Source organism: Mustela erminea, chromosome 16 (genome assembly GCF_009829155.1).
Source record: "Mustela erminea isolate mMusErm1 chromosome 16, mMusErm1.Pri, whole genome shotgun sequence".
Classification (NCBI taxonomy): Eukaryota; Metazoa; Chordata; class Mammalia; order Carnivora; family Mustelidae; genus Mustela; species Mustela erminea.
This window is the reverse complement of record NC_045629.1, coordinates 66,018,823-66,026,365: the sequence shown is the minus strand read 5'-3', so window position 1 is coordinate 66,026,365 and position 7,543 is coordinate 66,018,823.

Here is a 7,543-nt window from a genome sequence, read left to right as displayed (position 1 = left end):
GGAGGTATTTTGCTACATTGGAGATAGAAGAACTGGGTGGGGAAGTGGATATTTTATATATTTATATTTTATATACAATTTACCCAAAGTGCAAAGGGAAGAAAATGTCGGATTCTGTGGTTTTTAAGACAGAGCCAGCAGGATTTTTGACAGATTGAAAGAGTCGGAAGGAAAGAGGTGATCCACTCTGCCCCTTTAACCAAACCTCTGAGCACTCGCCTGCGGCTTCCCTCACCCCAGAATGCCAAGACGGTGAAATAAGGAGGAAAAGGAAACAAACTTGAGTCTTCTTTTTTTTTTTTTTTAAGATTTTATTTATTTGACAGACAGAGATCACAAGTAGGCAGAGAGGCAGGCAGAGAGAGAGGAGGAAGCAGGTTCCCTGCTGAGCAGAGAACCCGATGCAGGGCTCGATCCCAGGACCCTGGGATCATGACCTGAAGTGGAGGCAGAGGCTTTAACCCACTGAGCCACCCAGGTGCCCCCAAACTTGAGTCTTCTTAAGGGAGTGAAAAAAAATATATATGTGGTTTTCTTGACCCTGCTGTTGTACCACACCTTCTCCTATTTCTTTGCTCCTTTTTGCACCAAGACTCATTCGAAGAGTGGGATATACTTGCTATCCCCGTTTCTTTTAGTCCCTCTTTTTCTCTTCAATTTTCTCAAACTTTTGCCTTTGACGTTCTACCAAAATTCCTTCTTGAAGGTTTCAAATGATCTCCACACTTTCTATTTATCTCAGAATTAAAGCCAGCATGTATACCTCGGCCCATAGGCCAAGGTATAAATGTAATCCGGCCCCCAGTGGCCACTCTCATCTTACCTCCTGCAATTCTTCTGCTCCTTCTGCTTGGCCACGCTCACTTCCTCAGTGCTTCTGCAATACTGCAGGCATCTTATTACCGAGAGCCCCTGTGCGCTTGCCATTCCCACGGCCAGGAAGTCTCTTCCTCCAGGCTTACTCCTCTCCGTTCTTCAGGTCTCTGCTCAAATGTCAGTACTCATGAAGTCTACTCAGGCCACCTTATTTGACTATAACCCTCTCCCTTCTCACCCTTAGCTCCTTCCATCTTCTTACCTTTACTTTTCCATAACCCATTCTTCCTATGTGTGTGTCATTTACTTCCTTATGAGGTTTATTATTAATTTTCTGTCATTCTCACTAGAATACAAGCTCAAATGAGAGAGCGGTTTTTGTGTGTCACTCTTGCGTGCACATTCCATTGTGCTTGAAATATGCCAGGGAGATATCGTTGTTGTGCCATAAACACATTCCTATAGTTCAAATGTACATAGTAACTTGGGCAAATCGCTCTGGTTCCTGACTTGTCTCCCGGACTCACATTTCTACCCTCACACTACATACCCCTTCTGCTCACCCGTGGCTTAGCCAGACTTGGGGTGGATAGTTCTGCGAGTTCAGACTCAGCCCTGCTGGCAGCATCCTATCTCATGAGTATGCTAGAAACTTCTTTCTGTCTCATAGTACTGTCATGCAAAGACAGTCCCGACGTTAGGAGTTAATACCCCCCAAACCAAGGCTCAACCCCTGGGACACAGGGAGTCAGAGGAGGAAAGCTTCAGCCTCCCGCCCTCTGGAGACAGTTCTAAAAAGTGGTCTTCCACTCCTCAAAGGACATGAAGGAACAGAATCTCCACAGCCTACTATGGTGACCCTGGCTATATATGTTTATATTGGCTTTCCCTGTTCCCTGTCTCATTTGCCCTGCTCTTCATTGCTTGCTCCTGAGATCATCTCCCAAATAATCTACCTGCCCGAAAACCTTGTTTCATCCCAAAGAACCCGCGCCAACACATACCAATATCCATCCTCACATTGAAGCCAAATAGATACTTCTAACATAGAGGTCCCAAACCAAACTAATTTGGAGAGTCCCTACCACCTGGCCTAAAATCCACACACCTTATAATGCCTATAAGACTCTGTCAGATTTTTGTAAACCCATCTCTCCATGCTCATCTCCATCTACTTCTGTTGTAGGACTTTGCATTTCAGTCCTTCTTAACCATCGGTAATTGCCAAACAAGCATGTCCTCACGTCTCTATGCCATGGAATAAACTCTTTTCAACTCTCCTCTAACAATCCTATTTCCACCAATGCTCATACCTCTGTTCTTTCCAGGCATTCTTAAGTATTTCTTCTCCCTTGCTATCTCTGCCCCATGTAATATATCCACCATAACCATTGTCTTATTGTGCTGTAACTGTTTCGTGCTCCATTGGTGAGTTGAGCTTACTGAAGCAGAGTGTCTTTTCTCTTGTGTATTCCAGCATCTAACACAGTGTGTGGCTCATGGAATCCCCCAAAAGAGTGTCTGGCACATAATAAACCCATGGCCTATAATAAATATTTGTGACATGAGTAACGGCAGCTATATTAGCCACGGTAAGGCTAGCTAATGTAATACACACACACACATTTCTGGGCTGTTGTTACTCTATAAAAGTTTATTTCTTGGTCATGTAACAATGTAATGCAGATGTTCCTGATCAGTCGCTGGCCTTCCGCAAAGTCATTCTGGAACCCAAACACCTTCCATCTTATGACTCCCGCCTCCTAAAGGGCCTTGGAGTCCTCTGCATTCAGGTATCAAATGGAAAAAAAGCAAGTAGACAACATACACACACATCTTAACTCCCTTGACTCAGAAGTCACATATACATTTCATTGGTTGAGAACACGTTATATAGCCACACTGAGGGGGTCTGGGCAATAAAAAATCTACTTCGTACTCAAGAAGAAGAGAATCAAGTTTTGGCAGAAGCTAGCCAGTGTCTAACACAGAAGCCAATAGGAAATAATTGGTACACTCAATATAACTGTCTCTTTGGTGATATTAGAGTCAGGAAGGTAAGAAATCTTGACTTTAATCAGTTAAGGAAAGAATGTGTGGACAAGAAGTCCAAGATGATATAATCCTTAACAAGTAACAAAGCAGGTGACTGCTTCCAGATACACTTGCCTTTGCTGTAGTTAGGCCTTGCTTTGATAGGAACAAAAATTCAAAAACCAAGTAAATGTCAAGATTCAAAAATGGTGTCCAAGCCATGGTCTTCCTGGTAAGCATAAACGTCATTATTCCGCTGTCTAGAAATATGATGATAGAAGCCATCAGCCTATTTCCACACTGCCAGGCTGCTGGGTTCATGGTCCCTTAGATCACTCCCCATCCTTGAACGCTATCTTTAGCCATGCAGGTATATTTACAATTCCTTTGGAAAACACCCAGCTACAGAATGGTAGATATTTCAGGAAAAGAAAAGTAAACCTCCCCAAACCTGTAGAATGTGGACAGAAGGTTCCTGCTCCCTGCACAACCCATTTTTGAGTTGCATCTGTTTTCTTTCCAGCTTTTCTGTTGCTCTCACAGTCACGAGAGCTGAGGCTCTGTCCTGGTTTGATAAGACACGCTCACACTTGACAATGGAATAGAACCCGTTGGCTGTGCTCCAAGGATATGAGCAGGCAGCCAGTGGACAACGGAGATTTAGTTAGCAAGCCCTCTACCAGGGGTGTCCAAATAGGACAGCTGCAACGTGCGAAAAAAGAACTCGGTTTGTGAAGTCTGACCCTGTCGGCTCCAGACTTGCCAGTTCACAGGTATTGTATGAGCAGGACGTGAGAAAGGACAGGTAGAGTGAAAACACGGGCATTTTCTAAGAACTGATTTCTCTTCAATACATCTCGTCGTTAACACATCCAAATAAAAATGATTCCTCCCAGTGAAAGCTGAGCTGGTTAATGATTTTGTGACATGGTTTTTAGTGCATAACAGGGATACAATTTCATCAGGATTCACTGATTTGGGCCAGATGACAGGAGAATGAAAAATAGAGATAAATGTCTTCAGTAATTAGACTTTGCTGTTGGGCTCACTTAGTTTTGCTCTGTTACCAACAACATTCATTTTAGATCTGGGGAAAAAAAAAAAAAAAAGTACGTTTACTTCCCTGGATTTCATTATAAAACTTATTTTAGGTTAAGTTAATGAAGCCGAATTTCACCACATGGATCATAGATCTTTTCTAATCAGTGAGATAAAACACAATTAAATGAAGAAACAAACTAACAAAATATGGAAAGTCATGGCAGCATATGTTTTTTATTACTCAGCAAGATACAGAGAAAAAAATAAATCATTACCAACGTTTATGCATTTACAAATGCTACCAAAACAAGAAAATCATTCCACTACCCCTGGTAATGTGTTTAGCCTCCTGCCCCTTTAATTCTGCTTTTAAAATTATCGTTGCTTATGATCTTTCTAAATAGTCTAAAATGACTCATTTTTCATCTTTTCCAAGTCATTAGTTATGATGAGGATATTAAGAAGTTTTTATAAAGCAGAATTTTATTTTAAAATCTTTTGTGATTTCCCTGTAAAGTATTAAGCTTCCGAGAGCACATGTTTGTTGCATGCACAGTATTGTCAAAAATCAGCATTTCAGTGAAATTAATACTTTACTTAAAAAACAAAGCTCCCCGGGGCGCCTGGGTGAATCAGTGGGTTAAAGCCTCTCTGCCTTTGGCTCAGGTCATGATGATCCCAGGGGCCTGGGATCGAGCCCCACGTCGGGCTCTCTACTCGGCAGGAGCCTGCTTCCTCCTCTCTGTGACTGTCTCTCAGCCTACTTGTGATCTCTGTCAAATAAATAAATAAAATCTTAAAAAAAAAAAAAGCTCCCCCAAATCCTGTACACAGGACATAACCATGGCTAAGTGTCTGGAGTTTATTCACCCCAATCTTTCATTATGGATGGATGAGCAGAATAATCAATAAATAGCATACATACTGTTCAGGAATTTGCTTTTTTCATTTAACAATTCAGTTGAATATCTTGTGTCGGCCACATGTTTGATCAAATTACTCAAATGTAAAATTATTGCAAGTTCATTCCTGTAGTTAATTTTTCTTAGTGACAGAGTCATTCTAAAGAGTCAAGAAGAACCCAGACTTTGTAGCAAAAGAATTCTCTGAACTCGGAGCTTGTCCAGCACAAATGAACCTTTTACGTCAGTGTTTCCAAGGCCACATCAAATCAGAATATGACATTATGATTTTTTTTTTGAACTAAATATTTTGGTTCACACCTTGGAAACCTCCACTCTGCATCTGAACAGCCCTTCTGTTGGGGACAGCCCAAGGAGATTAAGTCCTGCCCGGCTGCTGTAGTTTAAATTAGTCATCCCAAATCATCCTGCCCTGTTTTGTCCTTAAATCCCTGTTGTCTGCTCATATTGTACTTACTCTGGAAAATGCAAAAAACCCTCAAAAGCCAATGTGCCATGCTGAAGTTATTTTTTTCCCTCAAGTTTCTATCTCATTGAGTGATATCACCCTTCGCACCATCTCCCAAACTTCAGATCTGGAAGCCGTTCTCACCTTCTGCCCGTCACCGTCGCCCCTCATCCCATCAGTCATGGAGTTCTGCTCCTCAGACTTCCTCATCAGTTCTCAGAGCTGGCCCCTCCTCCTATTCCCATTGGCAGGGCTGTGGGGGGCAGGCCCTCTCCATCCCATCGACCGCAGCATGAGATGCACAGGCAAGGGGCCATGAGCTATGGTGGCAACCAGATAAGAATCCCTTCTTTGCCTTTTTTATGTATGTGCGTAACATGGGATGTGTTACTTACCTTACACGATCCTTTGTAAAAAGGGAATACTTGGAGTAACTTGTGCAAATCAACTGAATATCAGGTACCTAGAACAGAAGCTAGCAAATGTTAAGTCTTCATTAAATGTCTTTTTCCTTCCTTGTTCTTCCCTGACACCAGTCTGTCACACACACACTCTATCAAAATTTGGCCTCCAAAAAATAAGCACAACCAGATGATTCGTTTGCTTAGGTGCCCACTGGTTTCCTACTGTTGTCAGCCAGAGTTCCGAACATGTTAGCCTGGGATAGATCTTCCACTCTGATACAAATGAGCTTACTTGCTTCCAGTTCCAGCAGGAGGCGAGGAAGCTCCTATGACTCCGTATTCATCTTTTCTTCTCCATCACCCCAATCCATGGCTGAACCCATGGCAGATACTAATTCCAAATCAGATGGATGGGTGGATGCACGCTTGTGTGCACAGAGAGGGAGGAGTACATGAGCCCATGAATGACTAGATTTACAGGAAGACATGGCTTATTTACCTCCTCTTCAGATTCTGAAATACTCACTAGATCTCAATTTGCAAGTCCCTATAGAAGCTGATCATTTGTTCCTAGACATTATTCCTGTCTCCCAGATGTTATTGTTAATATAGAGAGAAAACTCTTCTTACTGCAGGCAGGTTATAAATGAAACTGTGCCAGGACAAAATGATCCTACAGACATTTACTGAGCAGCTGTCAAGTGCTAAGCACACTGTGGGCAGTTGAACTCCTAGAGAATGCACACAAATAGTATGGGGGCACAGAGGTTAAAGAACTAACTAGAAAAGGGGACTTTGATGTCATGGTTGTCAAGGTTGTCCCGATGGTCATTGTGGGTTTCAGGGAAGGCTTCATATTGGAAGAGGAACGTGGGTGAGTTTTGGAGGTTGAGTATAAATATAAATACGTCATTTAAACTGAGGTGGGGCAGGAAAGGGCTTTCCAAGTGGGGGAAAAATAGGCAAGGAGTCAAAGAGAAACAAGAGAGAACATGCACCAGGAGTTTTGCAACTAGTTCATTGTGGCTGTAGTTTGGAGACTACTTGGCTGAAAAATATATTTCAAAAGAGAATAGGAAAAAACCAGGTTGAAGAGTCTGCATAAACAAAAATGAAAGAGGGGGAGAAGGATGGGGAAAAATCTCCAGGAGATCTCCTTCATTCCTGTGGCCTTTAAATGCTACCTACATGTACATGACCCTGAAGTATATGTCTCTGACCCAGATGACTCTCTGAAGCTCCAAATCACCTATTTAGCACTTAACTCTCAGTTTCTCTGCTAAACTGAACTCTTCCATTTCCCTGCCCCAAATCTGTGATTCTCAGGGGGCTGGATGTCTCCATCTCCCAGTCACCTATGCCAGACACCTGGGTTTTCCTAGTCACATCTCTCCCCCTCATCTCCATTTCTAACAAGACCTGTCAATTCCACCTCCTTGGTTCAGTCCTCCACAAGCTTTCCTCTGACCACGACAATGGTGTGACTCACGTTGCCTCATCTACTGTGATCTCCTCCAACCAACCCATTGTCCACTGTGCAACCAGAATGATGTCAAAATAGTGTTTCTCAAACTGTAGTTCACTGAGGTGCTTGGTTAAAAAAAAAAATGCAGAGTTTCTAACCCAGACTACTGAAGCACAGTTTTTGGTGATTCCTCAGGGCCCAGGAATCTGAACTTGAATAAGCCCTATCTCCATCCCTTTTTACCATTAAAGTGTAAGAATTACCAATATGTGGAGGCAGAGTATCCCAGGGATAGAGGGGATACTTTGAGTCAGAATGTCTACATTTGATTTTCTAGCTGTGTGTTCTCAGGTAGGTAACTTAACTTTTCTGTGCTGCTGTCTCTTCACCAGGACAATCAAGACAACAGTGA